This window comes from Scyliorhinus torazame, chromosome 9, assembly GCF_047496885.1.
Source record: "Scyliorhinus torazame isolate Kashiwa2021f chromosome 9, sScyTor2.1, whole genome shotgun sequence".
Taxonomy (NCBI): Eukaryota; Metazoa; Chordata; class Chondrichthyes; order Carcharhiniformes; family Scyliorhinidae; genus Scyliorhinus; species Scyliorhinus torazame.
In genome coordinates this window covers 54,502,457-54,527,618 of record NC_092715.1, presented here as the reverse complement: position 1 = coordinate 54,527,618, position 25,162 = coordinate 54,502,457, and the positions used below count along the sequence as shown (strand labels likewise).

The 25,162-nt window shown below is 45.4% G+C and overlaps 1 protein-coding gene across 22 annotated transcripts in view; it reads left to right on the top strand.

Annotated features, from left to right (window-relative positions):
* Positions 1 to 25,162, top strand: part of LOC140429207 (sorbin and SH3 domain-containing protein 2-like) — a 1,121,994-nt gene that overhangs the window by 232,308 nt on the left and 864,524 nt on the right. For 4 of the 22 annotated variants that reach the window (XM_072515909.1, XM_072515908.1, XM_072515907.1 and 1 more), the window contains exon 1: positions 1,763 to 2,529. The gene's annotated coding sequence lies outside the window, so the exon portion shown is untranslated. Of the gene's footprint in view, positions 1 to 1,760; positions 2,530 to 25,162 lie in introns of those variants that run through there. The other 18 variants (XM_072515915.1, XM_072515912.1, XM_072515911.1 and 15 more) reach the window with 12 other exon arrangements.

The window sequence follows — 25,162 nt, the reverse complement described above, 5'->3', positions numbered from 1 at the left end:
CTGACGACTGTTGGTAAATCTTTAACTTTACCCTTGGAGTTAGGTGTAAAATCTGCAGCAGTACTAGAATATTGTGTCAGCTCACTTTGGGCAAGATTGTGAAAGCATGAGAGAGGGTAGAAATGGTTTATGGGAATGGTCCCAAGGATGAAAGACTTCAGTTGCAGAGATGGATTGGAGAAGCTGGGACCATTCCCCCTTAGAGAAAGGAAAGCTGAGAAGAAGTTTGATAGAGCCGTTCACAATCATGAAGGATCTGAACAAAGTGGATAGGGATAAATCGATGCCATTGGCAAAAGGACTGGAGGGCAATGGTTCAAGGGGAATGGTAAAAGAAACAAGGGCAACATGAGGAGGAACGTTTTTACAGAGTGAGTGGCTAGGATCTGGAATGCACTGTCTGGAAGTATGATGGAGACAGATTCAGTCAGGACTTTGAAACCAGAATTTGATAATTATCTGTAGAGAAATTGATTGCAGGCAAGGTGCAAAGGCAGTGCGGTGGAATTAGGAAATTTGCTCTTGCAAAGAGCTGGCACTGACACAATGGACCAAATGGCCTCCTTCTGCGCTGGAGCCATTCCATGATTCTTAGTTTCTCCTTGCTGGTTAAATAGATGGTGTAGAGTCTATAATAATAATCGCATATCTTCACTGAAGTTACTGTGAAAAGTCCGAATCGCCACATTCTGGAGCTTGTTCGGGGAGCCGGTACGGGAATTGAACCCGCGCTGCTGCCTTGGTGTGCATTACAAGCCAGCTATTTAGCCCACTGTGCTAAACCAGCCCCATGATGTTGTCGGGTGTACTTTATACATCGGTCAAGTGGCTTTTCATTGTTCTCATTTTCCTCCACTCATTAATTCCATTGTGGCAATTGGAGCATTTATCTGGCTAAATTGGAAGTATTGCCTTTTAGTTGTGCCTTGATATAAATAGATATGATACTTGTCAGTCATTTGCTAAAGTCGCACTATATATTTTCACCAAGTTGTGCCTTATTCCATACAGCTGCGTTGTTGTCTTGTTTCAGATTTTAGATTACTGGGTGCTTTTGAAGCTCAAAATATAGATTTTTCTTTTAAATGGAGGCTGCGGTGATTAAATATCACCACACAATCCCACTTTAGTACAGTGTAAAGCATGACATGTAAACAAAATGGGAGGAAGTCCTGTGAGGTATTACAATAACAATCCATTGGCATGCCAGTGAAAATTCTGCTGGCTGCAGGCGTATGTAACTATTGTCCTAACTGAACTCACGGTGGGGCGGAGGAAGCCTTTGTTCAGAGAAGGCTACCTTCCCTCTAGATGAGCAATCTACCTTGTTATAGCTCCTGCTAACGACAAGGGTGGGGTTAAATAATTTTGTCGTGGTGATGTAAAGGTTAGAGAGTGAAATTATATTTCAGACACATTGTTGGAAAAAATCATGACTAATTGGGTGAAGTGTTGATCATAATTATATATATTAAAACCTCCCCATAATTATTTTGACAGATTCGTAATTTTCCCAGAACATAAAGAAATAAGACGTATTTGTAAAATAAAAATTGTCACAATATTTTATTGTTGTTGAACTATAAGACTTGCATTGCTATCTATTAATAAATTGCATTGCACCATCCCCAGTAACAGCGATGGCATTTGATAGGTTTATCTACAAGCTGTACTCGCATCGCGAGTAGTAAAGTATTTCGGTGATGGTTTATGCTATATAATTGTGAAGTATTGGCGTCACAAATGTCAAGTTTGCTGATGCAGTGGAATGTATGGCCAGGTTTGAGCCGCGCATTGCCCTGCATTTAGATTTTTTTAAAGCTACAGAGAATCTGCTATTCTATTCTTTCCATTGACCTGCACATGATCTACCATGCCTGCAGCACAAATCCCTCTGTTGCTTGTTGCCATGGTTATAAAAAGCTAATGGTAAACCAATGGGCTTTCTGCAGCATTGCTGAAAAGGACCAGCCATTTTGGTTATGGGAGCACACTGGGATAATGCTCTGCTTTATCCAGCAATAAAATCAGCTACTAAGGAGAGAAAGTCCTGCACTCCAGATGATTATTGTGTCTCAGAATGCCACCTCACTGATGCTTGACTACCAGCCTGTTAATTGTTGCCTCTGAACTAAATTTGAAAAAACAAATCTGGAGTGCAAAGGGACATATCTCCACGCATCTGCTATCAGGGAAACAGAGGCAGTATTTTGTGTGGTAAAGGAGCGTTTTGCTGTAATGTTACCTTAACAGTATAACTGTTGTCTGCAAATGCTGAGTAAGTAGAAGGGTGCAGCCCCACACTGACACTGTTTATGTACATTTTCTGCTGCTTTATTTGGACAGACTCCACTGAAGAAGCAGGTGTGTGATTTATCTGGGCTCCATATAGGCTGCAGTCACTCTGGTTTTTTTACATGCTGCTTCCAACCATTCGGCTGCTCGTTTTGGGACATCTGCTGTGAAGACACTTGAGTTAAACCTGGTCAACCCGGTGCTCAGCTGGTCTCTCTCTCTCTCTCGGTGAAGGTAAGGTGAAATTACAATGTATATTCCACCCCCCCCCCCATGTGAAACTGACAGGGAAAGGACATTGGGCGCATAAATGCGATTTTAGGGGGCTACCGAAGTGTGCAAGTGTTCCTGCCGAGAACCAATCCACCCCGAAGATCACAAGGCTGCCAGCCAGCCAGCATTCATGTATAAACGTGTTATGTGCCCCATTCTCGCCTTACTGCTGAAACAATCGGAGCTAGCAGCCGTCAGAATTCCCAGAGAAAGACAACCCCTCATAAAAAATTTAAAACTGTCCATTTCAAACAAAAGAAAACTATATAAACGTCTTGACAAGTTTGGACTGATCTTTGTTTTTTTTCATGATTGTCTTTTTTTGAAAGCTGTGTGTAAAGAAATCAACCGTCAAATGGGGGGTAATGAATGATAAACACAGCAACATTTGTGTCCCCGGCGTCCGGACGGATTATTTACATGAACCTCAGATCAGTGTGAGATTACATTTATATAATGGCACCACGATGCTCATTCAATCCAGCCGTGTAAAGAGCCGGGGGGAGGGAGAAAAGGGCGTTTGGCGTTATTCTTGGCCAGTTTCAAAAAGATCTGCACAAACTCCAATTTCTGTTTACTTCTCACCACAGGCATCATTAACTGGTGAAGGCGTTTTTTAATATTTACTCTCGGGCCACCGGAAAATAATCACTTCCTCAGCTAATTCCTTCCCATTAATATCATTTTCCAAGCAGGCCGAGTGGTCTTGAAGCGTTCAGTAAATGTCATGGTGACAAAGGGGAATTGTCTTGAAATGTAGGGTGCATCTTCCCTCGTTCTGTTTCTGTAGGTGTGACAACGTGTGCTTTTGTGAAATGTCCTCGAGATATATTTCTTAGCCTGGAGTGGGGGAAAGTATTAAATTCTGTAATGCAAGGGTGAACAAAGATCATTCAGTAAGACTTTTTAAATTCCCCCTTTTGACTGAGAATGCAATTGTATTAGTGCCACCTCAAGTTGTCTTGTGTAAGTGCAATATATATGTTATCGTATATATCATAGAACAATACAGCGCAGTACAGGCCCTTCGGCCCACGATGTTGCACCGAAACAAAAGCCATCTAACCTACACTATACCATTATCATCCATATGTTTATCCAATAAACTTTTAAATGCCCTCAATATTGGCGAGTTCACTACTGTAGCAGGTAGGGCATTCCACGGCCTCACTACTCTGTGCAGTGTCATTATTGAGAATTTGGCTGTACATTTCAATGTGCTGACACCCTATAATATCCTTACTCCGTGACAGTGTTTAGGGCTCGTTTTGTTTTCAAATCTGCTGCTCTTGCCCTCAGTGTTAAGTAAGATTTTTGTGGCAATTCTACTGGATTTGGGAGGATAATGAATGCCTCGGTCACTAATTTGTGGTCAGTAAAATATATATTTCCCCCATAGAGTTATGAGGGTAGCCAGACATTGCTTAACTTTCATCGCAGGATGGTATTTGCTGGCAAGTCTTTCAATAGTTTTATAGAGAATTTCCCTGTCTCAGCAAAGCATGCTTTATGCATTGTCACAAACTACAGTCTTCATACGCAGAATTTGTTTCTGATCTTGAATTTTTGTTGTGGCAAAATTATTCATAATCTCGCATTAGCGCGCTCCAACTTCTGATATTTGAAAAAGGTTTATACTAAAATAACAATCTGAAAAAAAACCCACCAGGATTGTTTCTTTTGCGATCTGTCGAGGATTATGTTGTCCCGTGGCTCTGATAATATCTCCTTTTTGTCAAATTGGAGCCTCTGATGAGACCCTTCTGTCACCCTGATAAGTTAGGGTAGATAAAGCCAAAAAAGATGTTTCTGCCAAAGGTTCATGATTTATCACAATTTCAGTTTCTGTCCATAAGGGGGTCATTCTAAGTGACCAAGACAAAGAATCTTTAATCTCTCTCCAAGACTGATATTTTAATCATCCAAAACAGACAAGGGATCCTTGGAAATCTATTTGCTGCAGGCTACAACACCTACCTAAAACTGGGAGCCACTTTTCTCCCCTGCCTCACATTATTCTCACCCCAATACTCCCCAAGAGCAACTGGGCAAAAACATTTCTAAATGCTTTGACGGGTCAGTTAGCTCAGTTGGCTGGATGGCCAGTTTGTGATGCGGAGCGATGTCAGCGGGGACAATTTAATTCCCGTACTGACTGAGATTATTCTTGAAGGCCCCGCCTTCTCGACCTTGCCCCTTGCCTGAGGTCCGGTGGCCCTCTGGTTAAATCACCACCAGTCAGCTCTCAAAGAGGTCCTCTGGGAGCGTGGCGACATTTTTAAGCTCCCCAAGAGCATTCCTTTCCATTGAGGGTGGGGAGATCTCTGCTGGTTGCTATCTGTAGTGAATTTCTAACATGCTCTTCATACAAATATTTACAATTTCACTTGGAACAAGATAGAATTTCCGGGCTGCCACATCCTCCCCAGTGACATAAGATTATTTATCTAATGGATCATCCAAGTGGAAAAAATAGCATTCCCATCTTCTTCTAAAAAGCAACATTTTCTACCCCCTAATCACCAAAATCATCAACTTAGTGCACTCACTGCCCAAAGGCAGTTCTGACCCACTGTGCCACGAACTCCACAACATGCAGGGAAAGAAGGCAGATCCCAAACCATCCAGCTGGAACACGGATTGAACCCTATCATCCTGGCACTACACCAGCCATTCAGCCAACTGTCACCGCCCCACCCCAAGGAGTCTGAGTACCTGTGCCAACATCCATTTTTACATGCATTGTGCACCCTGGAGCTAGGGATAGTGAGGGTAGAGGCTGCAATTTCTTCCCCCCCCCCACCCCCTGTACGTGTTCAAGTTCCACACTTGAATTTCAGCACATAACATTTCAGGGAGCATTGCAAGTGTCGATTCTTGGGTGGAATGGTATCCAACTAGTCTTACTCAGCTGGTTCAGAACACTCTTGAAAATCCCATGACACCTTTTTTAAAAAAAAAGTGTTTATTGAAGTTTGCCATTTTGAGTAATGTGACCAAACCACAGGAATGGTGCAGCTCAGCACAACACGTTTCAATATATATGGATACAGAGGGGAACAGGAGAACAGCAATATATCTGGCTCAGTGCAATCATTAGACTCAACCTGATGCTTTACAACGCCCCACCAGTGAACAAGGGAGTGAAGGATAAGACCATGAAAACATGGTAGAATTCTGCGCACCTTCCCATACGGTGACTGCTTGCAACGACCACTTGAGTTCCGGATAGATTTTTCACGCCATGTTCGGGCGCACATCAGAACATAGCTGCCTCAACTCCAGCAGCACCAAAGACACATTGTCGCCTCCTCCTTCCAGATGTTAGCCTCATCTGTACCCCTGTGGGAGCCAATCATGGATTGTCAAACCCCACCATCACAATAATAGAAAAAGAAAATGCGCGAGATCGCGAGTTGTGGAAGGATATTTACTATGTTCCACACCACATAAACCCAACTTCAGGCACAGTGCAGAGCAATCATCATTCCACATTTTTATACAGAGAGGGCCAGCAACTATAAATTCAGATAATGGCCGGTGTAGTCAGCGTCTCCCGATACATTAAACAGCACAGGATAAAAAGGGAGAGCTACCAGGAGCTAATGTTCTCAGGATAAAAGAGGATCCAGATACAACCATAAACCCGTATTCGGCCAGAGCACGCCCACCCACAAGGATGAGGAAGAGAAAATGCTGCTTGTTCAATAAAGGGAATGTCCCAACCATAAGGGGAGCATCAGGGTATGAACCACAGTAAAGGATCCGGATCAAACCCCATGCGTTCGTGCACTTAGGAGTCAACAAACCAAGGATATTCAGCACATCAAAAAACCTCAGCCTCTCAGGATGTCCCCAATAAATGCCTTCGCGAAGGGATGTTCCAAACATAGGAGGGCAACAGGATATCAATCACAGCAGCGGACCTGGCCTAGTCCAGCATACTCTTTTTAAATAAAATTTAGAGTACCCAATTATTTTTTTCCAATTAAGGGGCAATATAGTGTGGCCAATCTACCTACCCTGCACATCTTTGAGTTGTGGGGGTGAGACCCACGCAGACACGGGGAGAATGTGCATACTCCACATGGACAGTGATCCAGGGCTAGGATTCGAACTTGGGTCCTCAGTGCTGTAAGCAGCAGTGCTAACCACTGTGCTGCCCTTGTCCAGCATATTCTGAGACAAAGGATTCAATAACCCAAAGACTCCCAGCACACGCCAGGGCCTACCACTCACCTGGCCCTGCACTTCACTAACCACACCCAGGGCAGCGCACTAACCCACCGACCAACACAGGCTTATAACAGCACGTTGCTCACCCAAATGAAAAGAAGACCCCCCCCCCTCGCCAAGGGAGGAACGCTTGAGTAAACCCAACAACATTAGTCACAGACTAGAACTGTATGCCCGTGCAAGAAGGATATTAGGGGACAGGGCCGCACTGGCTTAACCGAGGGAAAAACACTGCCTCCCCATGGAAGACCCAACCACAATGAGGAGGACATTCAGGAAACCGCTATATGAGAGCACCCGGAGGAGGTGCCTAACTCCCCTATCAAGCCGGCCCCCCAAGCCGAAGAAGGGCTCTGACAAAGCAGAGACCTAGCAAACAACCTCGCACTTCAACAAATCAAACAAGGATTAACCATCCCCTTCCTGGTGTGCGCCACCACTCATTTCCCCCTACTCAATAGCCTTAAAAACGGCAACCACAAAAAAGAATCAGAAGGACCCAGTCCTGTCCAGGATACATGATCTGCACAGAGCTTCAAAGGAGGCAAGTACAGATTCTGAAAATTCAAAGCAACGGCAAAAGAAAAATACAAAATGAAAACCTGATACAATTAGCTCTAACTGGGGGCTATCCTCAATTGAAGTGAGGAGTAATCCAACCCTACCACCCACCATTCCACCAACCAATTACACATCACTCTGTCGTGGCTCCACTCATCTTCCCTATCAGTGAGATAAGAGGTGCCTAAAATGCACTCCTTCCTCATGGATGCAAGGGTGACAGCACACCAAAAAAAAAGAAGGATCAGACATTACCGATTCAGCATGGCTTCTGCTGAAACAGGATAACAAATGACCCTCCCCTTCATGCTTAAACATCATACACCCTCGCCAAGAGAAAGGGCAACAACATGAAATCAACAGCATAATCACAAAGGGTTAAAGTCCAGGATTATTGATGAACTGCAGAATAATAACACCATCTGTGTCACTTGAGAAGCTCAAGGCCATGACAGGATCGTCAAATAACACTCAGGATCTCAGAAAAGGTCCATCGATCGAAGCGTCCTCACCTCCGTCACTCCGGTGCGCCGACGCCAGGCAGCCAGAAACCCAGTGCCCGGTCAGGGGGGATGATTTGACATGGCCCGCCACCTTCAACACCTCACGCAAACAGGGAAGCCGAAGACCAATGATTGGGGCTTCTACCTGACCCCAGGCCTTGAAGGTCAGATACAGTGTGCTCCATCTAACCTTCTCACAAGGATACTGGGCATCAAAGTTACCATCAAAGATCTGCTCTACCAAGCCAAGATTAGCGTTCAGAGCATCATTAGCAATAGCAGCCATCATCCCAAGGCACACAGCTCCGCCGGGCTCACCAGCTAAACCGCCACTGCAAGTGAACCCCACCTCAGACACCTCCGACCTCCCCAAAGCAAAGAGGATTCTCTCTGATTCAACTCCACTCTTTACCACCAAATTCCCACCAGGGGCATAGCTCAAGACATATATCCCCCCCAAAAGATGATTATAGAATGTGTGTTATGATTAAGAGACAAGTGGAACCAGGGCTCGCGAAAACACAGCTGCTCCCGCGCTCACACCAGGTGACCCCCTGACACATTTGTGAAGAGGACCGGAGATTTCTTCTCGTGTGCTGGCAAATGTTCCTTCTCAAAACCAACACCACCAATAAACAGGTAACTCAGTTCTTTATCCTAGTTATTCTTCAGTGGGACTTTGCTGTGTGTAGATGCCTACATAACAGCAGTGATAGCACTGCAGGAATGCTAGTTGGCTGTGAAAGGTTCAAGGGCATCCGACGAACATGATCAGGGACTCCACAAAGGTAACCTCACAGTGAAGAAAGTCTCAAGGGTGAGCGCGGTGTTTGTAAGAGTTTCTGATGATTCTGGGCTGAAGTAAGAAAACATTATCTATTAACCAGCTACCATTACAAAAGGAAATGGACAAGATGACCAAAAGGACAATAACCATCACTGAGAAAGTTGAGAGGTGCACTTGTGATTTCATAACATTCAGACCTCATATTTAACTCCCCTCTGCCTGAATCCAAAATTCAGAATTGAAATGGGGCATTTACTTACCCTCACACTTAGACCATAAGACATAGGAGCAGAATTGGGCCACTTGGCCCATCGAGTCTGCTCCACCATTCAATCACTTGTGCTGTCAAACTGTCAGTAGGCCAGTAGGGATGTTCATATGGGCTGCGACCTGGTTAGATTGTCAGCTCCTTCAAAGTAGATGGGTTTTTTTCAGAACCACTCCAGGGCTGATCGCAAATCTTGTATGCTGGTTAATTAGCTATCGGGTACACTGTCTCAATTAGTCAATTAAAAAATCAGACATTGCACTAACACCCCCCATATTCCCATGCTATGGTCATACGGTAAATAGTAACTGTTATAGAAGAGCTCATTTAGCTTTGGTTTCAAAACTTAGAGCTCCCTTTGGAGCTGAAGAAGAGAGTTCCTGAAATTGCCTTTGGCTTAGGAAGGTGACTGTGTGCAGCTCTAACTGCTGCCAGTGTAAGTGGGTGCATGGGAACCTCCTGATTATGATCATGATCCTGCCCCCGAAACACCAAATAAGGATGGATGAAGATTCTGCTCTGCCCCAAGTGGACTAGGATGTTTATGTCAGTGATTGTGGGACAAAGCTGTTTTTCCTTTCTCTGTTCATCAGAAGACTGCATTCTTGAATGTGTGCCAGCTTAGTTTTTATTATTGAACTTCGGTCAAGGATACAACAAAGCTAAAAAGTCAAAATTATAACTGTACCTATCTTTCCTATGCCAAAGTCAACAGTTACTATTAATTATTTCTAACCTGCTGTGACATTTTGGCCATTTATTGTGGTTATAGATTAAAAGAGGTAAATGCAAATCATAAATTGTTATTTGAACCTGTGTTTTAACAAAACTGCAAAGAGTACAAAAATCATCGAATCCCTACAGTGCAGAAGGAGGCTATTCAGCCCATCGAGTCTGAAAGAGCACCCCACCCAGGCCTCCGCCCTATTCCTTGCAACCCCATAGCCCTGCCAAACCTGCACATCTTTGGACACTAAGGGGCAATTTAGCATGGCCAGTCCACCTAAGCAGCACATCCTTGGATGTGGAAGGAAACCGGAGCACCCGGAGGAAATCCACACAGACACTGGTAGAATGTGCAGACTCCGCACAGACAGTGACCCGAGGTCGGAATTGAACCCGGGTCCCTGGCGCTGTGAGGCAGCAGTGCTAACCACTGTACCGCTGATTGATTTGACTTAATGTCAGGTTCCAGCTGTAATCTCTCTGGTAATTTCATTGTTCACTGTGCTGTGGTGGTGGAAGTACCTGCCAAGAGATAGACAGGTTTCTCATGAATGTAGCTCTGACGAAGAGTCATCCAGACTCGATGTTGGCTCTGTTCTCTCTCCATAATGCTGTCAGGCCTGAGGCGATTTCCCACCATTTTCTGTTTTTGTCCCATGAATATGGATTGGGTCCTGATTGCTGTAATTGGGAATATTGGTGCAATTTTTAACTGGTGGGAGAAAAGCCCTACCCGGTGGCCAATTTGCTGAACAAAATCCTTTGGGATTGGCCTCGGGCATTGACTGGCGCATTCGGAGCTCTATTCACATTAAGGGGATCTATGTGTTGTGTTCAATTAATTTCCAAGTGGTTTTCGCTTGGAGTTTTGCTTATTTCTGTTTCTTTTGTCTTGATCCCTTGGGGAAGATGGTGGTGTAGTGGTAATAACACTGGATGAGTAATCCAGAATCGAGGCTGATGGGTTCAAATTGTTTGCAATCATAATTCCTGTAATCTACTGGTTTTAGGAGGGTAGATGCCTAGGTCACTAATTTGTGGTCAGTAAAATATATATTTCCCCATAGAATTATGAAGATAGCCAGACATTGGTTCCTAAAAAAAAGCCTCAACTTGCATAGCAGGGATGGAATTTGCTGGCATGCCTTTCGTTAGTTATAGTTTCATCATTGATAGAGAATTTTCTTCTTTCTGCAAAGCATTATTTATGCATTGTCACAAAATACAGTCTTTAAACAGAGGATTTGTTTCTGCATGTTAATTGTTGTTGTGGCGAGATTATTTATAGTAACCTATTATCGATTTCTAACTTCCAATTTTTGAAAAAGATTTCGACTAAAATTCAATTTAAATCCAATTATTAACATTTGGAATTGAAAGACGGTCTCAGTAATGGTGACCGTGAAATTATCTCCATTTGTCGTAAAAACCCATCTGGTTCATTAATGTCCATTTAGGGACGGAAATCTACCTTCCTTGCCTGTGACTACATGTGCCTCCAGAGCCACAGTAATGTGTCTGACTCTTGACTGCCCTCTGAAATGGCCGAGCAAGCCACACAGTTCAAGGGTAATTAGGGATGGGCAATAAATGCTGGCTTTGCCAGCGATACTCGCATGCCATGAAATAATTTTTTTAAAATCAGCCTTTGATCTCCGAAAGGTCACTATGCATGCCATTTTGCTTCGGGGCGGCACAGTAGCACAGTGGTTAGCACTGTTGCTTCACAGTTCCAGGGTCCCAGGTTCAATTCCCAGCTTGGGTCAGTGTGTGTGCGGAGTCTACACGTTCTCCCCATGTCTGCGTGGGTTTCCTCCGGGTGCTCCGGTTTTCTCCCACAGATTTGCAGGTTAGGTGGTTTGGTCATGCTAAATTGCCCTTAGTGTCAAAACAAGTTAGGTGGGATTACTGGGGATAGAGTGGAGATGTGGGCTTGAGTAGGGTGCTCTTTCTAAGGGCCGGTGCAGACTCGATGGGCCGAATGGCCTCCTTCTGCACTGTAACGTGCTTGTTCGGTGAATTGGACATTCTGAATTCTTCCTCTGTGAACCTGAACAGGCGCTGGAATGTGGTGACTAGGGGCTTTTCACAGTAACTTCATTGCAGTGTCAGTGTAAGCCTACTTGTGGCAATAGAATTTAATAATAATAATAATCTTTATGATTTGTTCGGAGCAGCCTCAGATATCAGGATGAGCAGTAAGATAGATCTGTTAGAAGACAGCAGCTTAGCAGTGCTGCTCACTAGCATCTCCCAGATCTCAGAGCCTATAGGTAACATAAGAACTAGAAGCAGGAGTAGGCCATCTGGCCCGTTGAGCCTGCTCCGCCATTCAATGAGATCATGGCTGATCTTTTGTGGACTCAGCTCCACTTTCCAGCCCGAACACCATAACCCTTAATCCCTTTATTCTTCAAAAAACTATCTATCTTTATCTTAAAAACATTTAATGAAGGAGCCTCTACTGCTTCACTGGGCAAGGAATTCCATAGATTCACAACCCTTTGGGTGAAGAAGTTCCTCCTAACCTCAGTCCTAAATCTACTTCCCCTTATTTTGAGGCTATGCCCCCTAGTTCTGCTTTCACCGGCCAGTGGAAACAACCTGCCCGCATCTTCCCTTCATAATTTATATGTTTCTATAAGATCCCCCCTCATCCTTCTAAATTCCAACGAGTACAGTCCCAGTCTACTCAACCTCTCCTCGTAATCCGACCCCTTCAGCTCTGGGATTAACCTAGTGAATCTCCTCTGCACACCCTCCAGTGCCAGTACGTCCTTTCACAAGTAAGGAGACCAAAACTGAACACAACACTCCAGGTGCGGCCTCACGAACACCTTATACAATTGCAGCATAACCTCCCTAGTCTTAAACTCCATCCCTCTAGCAATGAAGGACAAAATTCCATTTGCCTTCTTAATAACTTGTTGCACCTGTAAACCAACTTTTTGCGACTCATGCACTAGCACACCCAGGTCTCTCTCTGCACAGCAGCATGTTTTAATATTTTATCATTTAAATAATAATCCCTTTTGCTGTTATTCCGACCAAAATGGATAACCTCACATTTGTCAACATTGTATTCCATCTGCCAGACCCTGGCCCATTCACTTAGCCTATCCAAATCCCTCTGCAGATTTCCAGTATCCTCTGCACATTTTGCTTTACCACTTATCTTAGTGTCGTCTGCAAACTTGGACACATTGCCCTTGGTCCCCAACTCCAAATCGTCTATGTAAATTGTGAACAGTTGTGGGCCCAACACTGATCCCTGAGGGACACCTCTAGCTACTGATTGCCAACCAGAGAAACACCCATTAATCCCCACTCTTTGCTTTCTATTAATTAACCAATCCTCTATCCATGCTACTACTTTCCCCTTAATGCCATGCATCTTTATCTTATGCAGCAACCTTTTGTGTGGCACCTTGTCAAAGGCTTTCTGGAAATCCAGATATACCACATCCATTGGCTCCCCGTTATATACCGCACTGGTAATGTCCTCAAAAAATTCCACTAAATTAGTTAGCCACGACCTGCCCTTTATGAACCCATGCTGCATCTGCCCACTGGGACAATTTCCATCCAGATGCCTCGCTATTTCTTCCTTGATGATAGATTCCAGCATCTTCCCTACTACCGAAGTTAAGCTCACTGGCCTATAATTACCCGCTTTCTGCCTACCTCCTTTTTTAAACAGTGGTGTCACGTTTGCTAATTTCCAATCCGCCGGGACCACTCCAGAGTCTAGAGAATTTTTGTAAATTATCACTAGTGCATTTGCAATTTCCCTAGCCATCTCTTTTAGCACTCTGGGATGCATTCTATCAGGGCCAGGAGACTTGTCTACCTTTAGCCCCATTAGCTTGCCCATCACTACCTCCTTGGTGATAACAATCCTCTCAAGGTCCTCACCTGTCATAGCCTCATTTCCATCAGTCACTGGCATGTTATTTGTGTCTTCCACTGTGAAGACCGACCCAAAAAACCTGTTCAGTTCCTCAGCCATTTCCTCATCTCCCATTATTAAATCTCCCTTCTCATCCTCTAAAGGACCAATATTTACCTTAGCCACTCTTTTTTGTTTTATATATTTGTAGAAACTTTTACTATCTGTTTTTATATTCTGAGCAAATTTACTCTCATAATCTATCTTACTCTTCTTTATAGCTTTTTTAGTAGCTTTCTGTTGCCCCCTAAAGATTTCCCAGTCCACTAGTCTCCCACTAATCTTTGCTACTTTGTATGCTAACATTGTTGGTTGGCACTGAGCGTAGCATCCGGAGGCTGTGCTTCACCGGGCAGGCTGGAGTGCATAAGGAGGATTCTAATGCTCTATTTAGCAGGGTCAGGAAATGCATTGCATCGGGTGGCCATTCGCTGGCGTCGAGCTTCTCTGTTGACTCCAGCAGTCCACCCCCGTCCATGAGTTTCCTGACGCCGTGGGGTGGCTTCAATGGGGAATACCATTGACGAGCAGTGGGAGCATAGAATCCTGCCGTCAGCGAACGACACGCCAAAATTCTCCATCCTCGCCAGCAGCAGTAGCGGACAGACATCGAGAATCCTGGCTACTAACTTTACATTAATAGAAAGGTGGAGGAATTTCTTCATGTAACATTGATTCTAGCACTATGTGCCGCTGGGGAATTGCTCAACTGATGCTAGGAGGGGTAGAATAGGAATGGATTTCTTCCTCAAGATGCAAATTGAGAGAGTTCTGTAGTGGCTGGCTTCCCTTGTGTTAAATACATTATAACCTCCTCTGACTTAGCCATCAAGACACTAGTAGATAGCCAGCAGCTTTTGTTCACACGAAGGGCTATAACCCAGGGGTTTGATCACCACAGGCGGATTCTACAAGTCTGTGCCAATTTTCAAGGCAGTGGTCAAAACAGCTTTATCTGGTGGCGTTCATGTGGGGACCCTTGAGATGACAATGACTGCCTACAGGTGGATGCTCCCACAGCTGTGCACCCAACTCAGACTGTAGCACTTTGACCACTGCTGGAGGACCCCGGCCCATCTGGCTTTCTGACTCCATGATGCGTTAGAGGGTGGAGAGGGAGCAAACTTGCTGCCATCCAGAGAGAGGGAAAGAGGAGCTGACCCGACGAGGTGCTATTCTTGTAGGACTGAAGTTCATCATTCCCACTGAACTGTGGAGGGCAGACTACAGGAGATGAGTGACTCCTCGAATGGTGGTGATGCTGTGTGAGATGATACCACTCGAGTTGAAAGCAGACTCCTTCATATTTTCAGCCTTGGTGTTGAAACCGCATGGCTGCCTTCCAATACCTCGTGTAACTGCTTATATGATGCAAGCAATTTTCTTTAACTAGCTGAATTCCACAACTCTGCCAACCTCAGCAAATAGCCGAGCCGCTCATTGATGCAACAAGTTGCACTGTCAGTGAAAGTCCTTGGTTATTATTTGGAAGCTACTTCAGAACTGTAAGAGAAAAGGACAATGTGCTGTTCATTCCATTTATAAAACACAAGATCATGGGGCAGTGAAGCAGAATATACTACTTTAAATACTGGTTTACTAGGAGTGTTTTGAAGTGGCTATTGATTAATTTAGAAACATTCAAAAGGTGGTCACCCAGCAATTGTAACTTTCTGCGAAGGATTCACATCATACTGAGTGTTACCAATCAGTCAACTGATCATCTTCTCTTGTATCAGTACGGTGAGCACCAGATGTTGAAAAGGCTGCCAATTGGTGTGCCATAAATCTCTGTGACAACTAACTACACACAGTCTAACTAATAAAGATTCACTATTGCTCTCAAGGGATATAGGGACAGGAGTAGGCCATTCAGCCCCTTCAGCTTCTGATACCATTCAATCAACCTAACTCCATAGGCTGGATTCTCCCAAAATGGGACTATGTCCCCATGCCGGCATTAAAGCGGTGAGGTTTTACTCCCAAAATTCCTATTTAAAAAAAAGTTAAACGAATTCAATGCCCTGCAGGGGGCTAGCAGGGACCTGGAGTAAATCTCACAGCTTTAACTGCAGATACGGGCCCCCGCACTTCAGGTTCGGAGTCCGCGCATGCGCAGAGCGGTGGCCTCGTCAAGCTCCATGGCGGACCCGGACCGCAGAGCCACACAGAGAAAGGAAATGCCTCTGATCGACCGCGCTGATCTAATCCCCGGCCGCCTATAAGGCCCCCCCCCCCAGGCCTCAGATCCCCCTGCCCCCAACCAGGGCGGCCATGGACTGAGTCCGCAGCTGCCACGCCAGCATCCAGACTGGCAATGGCTGGCTAGTTCCACGCTGTCGGGAACTTGGCCAGTTAGGACGGAGGATTGCTGGGGGGCCTCTGGCAATAGGCGCCTTCCGCGCGGCGTACTCCGTGGTCACGCCGATTTTCGTGGCCCGGAGAATCGCCGGACCGGCGCCCGGCCCGATTACTGCGTGAATGGGGATTCTCTGCCCCCCGCGCCGGCTGCGATTTCAGCACGGGGTTGCGGAGAATCTAGCCACATATTACTGCCTTTTCACCAGATCCCTTTACCTTTGGTTAACTGAAATTATCAACTGCCATTTGTAGATGGGAGTTTGAAACTTCTATCATCCTTGGTGCATAGAAGTATTTCCAAACTTCAGCCATGACAAGCCTAGCTGTAAAGTTTAGGCCGTGCCCCTTGCCCTTCAGCGAAGGTAAATAGCTAAATTGTTTCCTCTGGTTGGAAGTCCAGATCAGGGGGGCATAAACTTTAAATGATGAACCAATCCAATTAGGGGTGATGCTAGGAAATACTTCTTCACACAAAAAACTGTTGAGTGGAAGTCAATTGAACATTTTCCAAACTGAGATTGGTTGATTTTTTTTTTGTTGGTCAAAGGTATTAAGGGTTATAGCTTTAATGCAGGTAAATGGAGATAAACTCCAGATCAGCCATGTTTTAATTCAATGACAGCACATGGTTCCAGGGCTGAATAGTTTATTCTCGTTCCTAAAAGCCAGCAGCAGCCTTCCTCTTCCACCCTCTGTACAAAGATTTCCATGTTGTACACTGAAGTGTGTTTATGCTGAGAGACGGCTGGGCAAACCTTTTGCCTTTACGATTTTTCATTTTGGTTTACTGGTGGTTTTTATTCTGTGATAATATTTCAGCATCCAGCATAATTGAGAAGTCAAGGCCAAATTCCTGTCGTTAATGTGAATTGGCTTTGGACACCACTTACTACCCGGCCATGCCCCTTTAAAGCACTTTTAGCCAACAACTGATTTCAAGCAAACATTCCTAATGGTATCAAAGGACAGCCTAATGTGTGTTGGCTTTGTCCAGCTGGAATGGCCACTGTACTTGTTGGTGATGGTTCCTTGTTTTTGTATTTATCCCAGAAACACATTGTAATTGTACTCTGCTGGCAACAGTAGTGGAAGATCTGCTGTGGGTTACAAGGCAGGCTTGTGCAACCCAGCAGCAGCATAACCCGATTACTTTTGGTTCTGGCATCTATTAACTGACTTCTATAACCCATAATGTGGCCTTGCAATCCCGTTATGTATGCTTTTTAAAATACTAGTTTCTGTCATATTCCCAGAATGTCACTTTGTCTTGAACTGCACTTGTTCACTTTGTGAATACCTCTGATTCCTTTCAGCCTATATTCCTATATATAAGCAGATGAAGGGACATTCAAACTTAGCCCAGTGATCGCAGACCTTTTAAATAACTTGGTTGTATCTGTCAATCTCAGATTTTAAATAAGAAGTGATGTAATGTCAGAATGGGTATGGCTCACAGCTTACCGACTTTCAGCAAAGATATCAGACATATCTTTGGCTTCCTGCACGATCAATCATACAAACTCCTTGTTACACCTCCCCTCTCTTCATTCCGGGTCATGGGACTTGACGGTCGGAACATTGCAGCATTACTCAGGAAAAACCCAACCAGTGCATGTTAGTACATGGTAATAAAACAGTAGGCATAATTCCAGGTGGCTATCGTATAAAACCATAAGACATAGGAGCAGAAATGGGCCATTCGGCCCATCGAGTCTGCTCCGCCATTCAATGAGATCACGATTGATCTGATATGACAGTCCTCAACTCCACTTTCCCGCCTTAACCCCATTACCCTTGATTCCTTTACCATGTACATTTATCCCCATACTCCTGAAGCTCATATTCCTTCAACCACACACTTAACCGAGGGGCACATTTAAACTCCCAAGTGGTTTGCCATAAGGAGGGCAATGGTGTAGTAGTAATGTCACTGGGCTAGTAAACCAGAGATGAATGCACTGGGGCACAGGTTCAAAGCCCACCAGAGCAACTGGTGGAATTTAACTTCATTCATTTTAAGAACTAAAAGCTAGTCAATGATGACCACAACGCCACTTCCAATTGTCCTAAAAAATGATTTGATTCACTAATATCCTTACCTGGTCTGGCCTACATGTGCCTTCAGATCCACAGCAATGTGGTTGACTCTTAATGTTGCAGCACAGTAGCACAGTGGTTAGCACAGTTGCTTCACAGTGCCAGGGTCCCAGGTTCGATTTGCGGCTTGGGTCACTGTCTGTGCGGAGTCTGCACGTTCTCACTGTGTCTGCGCGGGTTTCCTCCGGGTGCTCCAGTTTCCTCTCAGAACTCTTAAAAGATGTGCTGTTAGGTGAATTGGACGTCCTGAATTCTCCCTCACTGTGCCCGAACAGGCGCCGTATTGTGGCGACTAGGGGATTTCCACAGTACCTTCATTGCAGTGCTAATTTGTGACACCAATAAAGATTATTATTATGATAAATGTCCCCTGACGTAGCCTAATAAAACACCCAGTTATACCAAATGGTTGCCTGCCTAGTGGGAGTTGATTTCTTGTCTGGTTTGAGACAGCACGGGGTCACTGAACGTAGCCACCCAGCTTCATTTCAATGTTGCTGATCCATGTACCGTCCTGAATGGATGTGAGGTGATCAGAAGGGCCCCTTGTCGTTCCAGGAAAGTGATGGGGAAGGGAGGTCCTGACTTTCCGTGTGAAGTCCGGAGGAACAGACCTCCTTCTACAGTCCCAACAAAAGGAAATGTTAGATTCACCAGAAGGGTGGACCAGCTGCAGACACACTTTTCCTGAGCAGGAACATTGCTGGTGCCTTCCCTGCTCAGGCACCAGTCAAAATCATCTGGGTCCAGTTGATGAAATAGGTCCCTGATTTGCATACATTTGAGTCTCCCGCTACTTCAGTTGGGCACTTGATTTGACTGAAAAACCTGCAGTTAACATCACAAGTGGTGGAACATGATTGGGGCCTGAGGAGTGAGTAAACTATTTATATTTAAACTGCTCACCACCTGGATTCTGGTGGGGGAATGTCGGCCGACTGATGGGGGTTATAAAATTAGGTGTTAAGCCATTGCTGTTTTTCCAAGTGCCTACCTTAATTTTACACTCAGCGAGGGAGGTGCCAGGCAGTCCATCTACCCCTGGACCAATTAAGGCCCATAGGTGGCCTATTAATGGCCTCTTACCACCGCACCGCAATTTCTCCTGTGACAGGAGGAAGATGGAGCTCAGTTTCCAGCCTACCAAGTCCTGTTCTGTGGGATATTGGTGGAAAGTGGAGGGCAGCTCCTTTGCAGGCCCTGCAGAGCCCATCAGAGGCCGCCTGGCCGCCACTCTCTGGGAGCTCCGAAACTGGCCCCATCACAAAGCCCAACTTGCCATCCCCATGAAGCCTGTTGCAGCCCCAACAGTGGCTGTCAGCGCTCGGAGGTGGGACGTCCTCTCCAGCTGGGTAAGCCCCTCCAAGCAGGGCAGGTTCACCGTTGACTTTTTCACTGGGATTGAGGAGGAGGAACCCTGACTGGAGATAAAATCTAGCCCAAACCCAGTCACAGCATTTCACACTCATCCATCCCTTTCCACAGTCTCCCATCTCCATTGTGCTTTCTGTCCTAAATCACCTGCATTTAGTATGTCCTATCATTCCAGACTCTTCAACTACTTCAAACAGTTAAGCTGTAGCAACCCTCTCCCATGCCTTCATAACTTTAAACGCCTCTCTCCCATCTGTACATATGGACCCTAATATCAACTCCTTTGTCATGATGTATGCATTCATAATCTAATGGAGAGTCACGTTTTTTAGTGTTTGTTTATGGGGAAGGAGCAGTGAGGCAAATCTCTTTTAAATTTTGACTTCTCTACATCACAACAATTTGAAAAAGGACCTAACCTAGATCAGTCAGTGCTGAAGTAGCCAGTGTTAATTTGTGGGCTTGTTTTAAAAATTCTGCCTGTAAATTAGATCTGCTGCACCCAGTGTTACCGTGAACTCAGCCATACCCCCTTCTGAGGCAGCACCTGTTCCGTACTCATGACTGACAGGTTTATAGATGCTGCCTGTTTGGAAACCCGGTGTGAACAGGATATTTCTCTAATTTATCCCCACTGACAGGAAGCCAAAATTCACACCTCGATCACGGGGCTAGTGCGGACCCAGTGAAACGGTGGTGTTGCCAAGAGCCAGTGGAAGGAGGCACTCTGTGTTGTTGTGAGTCCGAGATCATAGGATGAGATCACCCACAGCGTTTTTAATGCTTTAAAATCATGCGATGCAATGAGATGATGGTGCAGTGGTATTGCGACTGGGCGAATGCTCTGGGGACATGGGTTCAGATTTCAACGTGGCAGCTGACGGGATTCAATTAACACATCACAGATCCCCAGAAGAGAGACTCCTGTCAGTCAGCACCCCCCCCCCCCCCCCCCCCCCCCGCAGAGGAGAGATTCCTGTCACGAAGCTGGAGAGCAGTCCAGACAGAGGCAATGAAAAATATCACTGCTGTAAACTCACCTGGGTAATATACCTGCTGACTTGAACACAGGAAGCACCATGCGTTAATTCCTGGAAAGAGAAAACCAGTCAGCTGGGTTTAAATCTTCTCAGATCTTTGATCTGCAAACCTCTCGTTCATATATCTTTGATATTGATTTTACTAGGTTGTGAATGACAGCTTCCACACACAGCTGTCAGCATTGTTCCAATCATCTCGCTTCACGGTTGAGTAGCTTTGAAGTTGTCTAACCCTAATGTTTATAAACATCAAGCTTTGATTGACAGCTCTGGACCACTTCAAACAGTCACTTTCTAGCTGACCACTTCAAAGCCATTTGGAAAATCAGCCGTGAAGGCAGTTGATTAGAAAGAACTTCATTGTGGTTGCATTTTTGTGGAGGGAGGATGCTCCTTCGATGGACTTTGGGTGAAACTCCCTTAAAGAGTCACCCCATTAGCCCACCGTGATAGCCATCACGTCATGGTCACATTTGTCAGGATCAGTAATAATACTCACCCACGTGATTCCCAGCCCAGAGGACGGGAGAATCACATGGGCCCAGATAATATGGTACCTGGCCCATTAAGTGGGTGGAAATCTGTCTTAATGACGCATTTGCATCCTCCTGCTAATGCAGGGGGTGAATCTCAATCCAGGCGCCGATGAAGTTTTCTCCCCGATGCAGGATTCTCTGCCTCATTGGTAACTCCGATACTGGCGGCGTGATATCAAGAATTCAACCCATTCTGTTTGGAGACATTCTTTATCTTGTTTCTGGACTTGGTTTGTTTCCTGCAACTCTTTTGCAGTAGGTGGTAAGAGCTGACTGATTAAGGATGTATATGCCTTTAACCTTTCAGACAAACTATAAACCTTCTTGACTAATTACTTCTGATGTTATTTGTGAAGGTGTTCTGCTTTTGTTTGATACATCCTTTGCACATGCTCTGTGATGGAGTCATATCTCCCCAGTCTTAATCTGAACTGCTGGTTTCTGGGCGACTTCTGCGCAATTTCTTTCATGTGGAAAAAGATGACTAATAGATCATGGTCTGTTTCAATTTTGAAATGCAATCACCTAACTAGTCTGAGAATATTTTGCATGCCCATGTTACTAGCAGTGCTTCATTTTCTATTGTTGTTCTGTTCCTGTAAGTGACCTCGAGACATAGTAGACTGATCCATGTTTGCTGTCACTCTGCATTTGAAATAAAACTGCCTCCAGGCCTGTAGAGGGTGTATCATAGATTATCATAGAATTTACAGTGCAGAAATAGGCCATTCGGCCCATCGAGTTGCACCGGCTCTTGGAAAGAGCACCCTACCCAAGGTCAACACCTCCACCCTCTCCCCATAACCCAGTAACCCCACCCAACACTAAGGGCAATTTTGGACACTAAGGGCAATTTATCATGGCCAATCCACCTAACCTGCACACCTTTGGACTGTGGGAGGAAACCCACGCACACACGGGGAGGATGTGCAGACTCCGCACCGACAGTGACCCAAGCCGGAATCGAACCTGGGACCCTGGAGCTGTGAAGCAATTGTGCTCTCCACAATGCTACCATGCTGCCCCGTGCATCGACTGCTACTATTGTTGATATTTCTGGGTCATAATGTGGCAAGAATTTCAGAAGAGTTTAAAAGTTGTTTAATCTTTTCGAAAGCATTTTGCTGGTCCACATTCCAGCACTGTTACGGACCCTGTCTCAACAGCTGCCTCAAGGGCTCACTGACCTCTGCTAAATTAGGCGGGAATTTGCTTCCTTCGTTGACTATCCCAAGGAAACTTTGAAGCTCAGTTATGTTTGGATGTGAAAATTATGATTACTTTATTTTTTAGTGGATCAACTGTGATTCCAGTGTTTTGTGCTATGTGACCTAGAAACTCGATCATAGGTTTGGCATGCTCACATTCTTAATTCAATGTTGGGCGTGCATCCTGTAAGACTCTAAGGACAATTCTGATTCTGCGATCATGCTCGTTTTTCACGAGGCCAAGTAGAAGTATATGATCCAAATGTCATGAAACTCCTTCCATGCCTTTAGAGTGTGAGACATCTGGTGCAGACTCTAGTCCAAAGAGGCAGCTATTGAAACAATAAAGACCAAATTATGTTTAGAATTGTGGTCACCAATTTGGATTCTTTGTCCAGAGGCAACTGCTAATATCCACTGTCTGGATCCAATTTGGTAAATAAAGTACTCATGGCTAGTTTCACAGGGCTCTCATCAACTGAGGCCATCAACTGGATCTCGCCTTCCACCTGTTGAGTTAAATCCACGCAGGTTCTTTTCGAGACATTTGGCTTTGGAACTGTAACCATTGCTGAACACCATTTTGTTGGCCTGGTGACTGGGGAGATAGCTCCTTGCTGCTGCAATTTTACACGTTGTGCAAGAGTGGACAAGGGACTTTCCTCAATGTGAAGAGACAAATTGGTTTTGCATCAGCTCGCAGGGTGATATGGAACTCAGTCATTAGTTTCCCTATGCCTTTGAAGAATTGTGGCAATTCATTTTGAAATGTACTGCTGTAGTTCTTATCCATGAATTGGAGATGCCGGCGTTGGACTGGGGTGAGCACAGTAAGAAGTCTTACAACACCAGGTTAAAGTCCAACAGGTTTGTTTCAATGTCACTAGCTTTCGGAGCGCTGCTCCTTCCTCAGGTGAATGAAGAGATATGTTCCAGAAACATACATATAGACAGATTCAAAGATGCCAGACAATGCTTGGAATACAAGCATTAGCAGGTGATTTAGCAAGGCCACATCGGAGGCCCCTCCCGGGGTCGGAATCTTCCCCCCCCCCCCCCCCCCCCCCCACAGGCCGCCTCCAGGCCCTTCAGCGCCGAGGTCCCACCGGCTGAGAGCAGGTGTGAACGGTGCCGGCGGGACTCGGGTTTTTTACAACAGCCGCTCGGCCCATCCTGGGTCAAGAATTGGCGGGGGGGGCCCCCGTAGAGCGGCCCCCGATCGGCGCCGCGCTGCCCCTGTAGCGCTTCCGACAGTGTCAACACGCAGCCTCAGGATCTGTTGGTTACCTTCCGGGAGCAGAGAGGAGCGCACCATGCGCGGGACACTGCTGCAGGGGTGAGGATAAAGGCAGCGCCAGGCTCGAGGCCTTCACTTACTTTCCAGGAGCAGAGAGGAGCGGACCTGCGCGGGACACTGCTGCAGGTAGGACAGCTGCTTGTCTGTTTCTTTATTTCAAAATTGAAAAAGACCGGTAAAGTGGAGACTGTGACTTGATTGGCTGAAAGGCAGACTGGGCTAAATTTGAATATTTGTGGAGTTACTAGTTTTAATTTGATTTAAATTAATATTTTTAAGTTGATTTGAATTATTATTTTTTAAATTTTCAATCTCACTCAAATAACTAATTTGGGTTGATTTAAATTACTATTTTAAAGTTGATTTACATAACTTTTTAAATTTCAATTAAATAACTATTTAATTTGTTGTCAGATCAAGCAAGGTGAATACTCAGGATAAAGCTAATTAAATGGTTTACTGGAGATTGGATATAATCCGACACACAAACATCTTTCTAAAGTTTAATTTCAAAAGTTTAATTTAAAGGAATAAATCATGGCAGGACAGCTCCAAGGTGTGGTCTACTCCTCTTGATCCATGTGGCAGGCTCGCGACAGATTCAGTCCCCAAGGTCAGCATGTGAGCAGGAAGTGTCTCCAATTACAGCTCCTGGAAGCTCGAGTTTCAGAGCTGGAGCGGCGGCTGGAGACACTGTGGAGCATCCGCGAGTAGGAGAGCATCGTGGATAGCACGTAGAGAGAGCTGGTCACACCGCAGACTCAGACTCCGTAGGCAGGAAGGGAATGGGTGACCACCAGACAGAGCAAGAGAGTGAAGCAGGTAGTGCAGGAATCTCCTGTGGCCATTCCCCTGCAGAACAGAAAAACCACTTTGGATACAGTTGAGGGGAATGGCCTCTCAGGGGAAAACAACGACAGCCAAACTCGTGGCACCAGGGTTGGTTCTGCTGCAGAGGAGAGGGGTTATAAGTGTGACAGTGCTATAGTTATAGGGGATTCAATTGTAAGGGGAATAGACCACGTTTCTGTGGCCGCAAACGAGACTCCAGGATGGTATGTTGCCTCCCTGGTGCTCGGGTCAAGGATGTCTCGGAGCGGGTACAGGACATTTTGGAGGGGGAGGGTGAACAGCCAGTGGTCATGGTACACATCGGTACAAACGACATAGGTTAAAAAAAGGGATGAGGTCCTAAAAGCAGAATACGGGGAGCTAGGAAGGAAGTTAAGAAATCGGACCTCGAAGGTAGTGATCTCAGGATTACTACCGGTGCCACGTGCTAGTCGGAGTAGAAATGACAGGATATATAGGATGAATATGTGGCTGAAGGGATGGTGTCGGGGGAAGGTTTCAGATTCCTGGGGCATTGGGACCGGTTCTGGGGGAGGTGGGACCTGTACAAACTGGACGGGTTACACCTGGGCAGGACTGGAACTGATGTCCTGGTATTTCCTCGAGCGGTTGGGGAGTGTTTAAACTAATGTGGCAGGGGGATGGGAACCGATGCAGGAAGTCGGAAGGTAGTAAAACAGGGACAGAAACAAATGGCAGTAAGGGGGAAAGTGTAAGGCAGAGAAGCCATAGTCAAAAATCAAAAAAGGGGTACAGTACAAGGTACAGTGACTGAGGGAAGCTCGGTGAATAGGCCCTG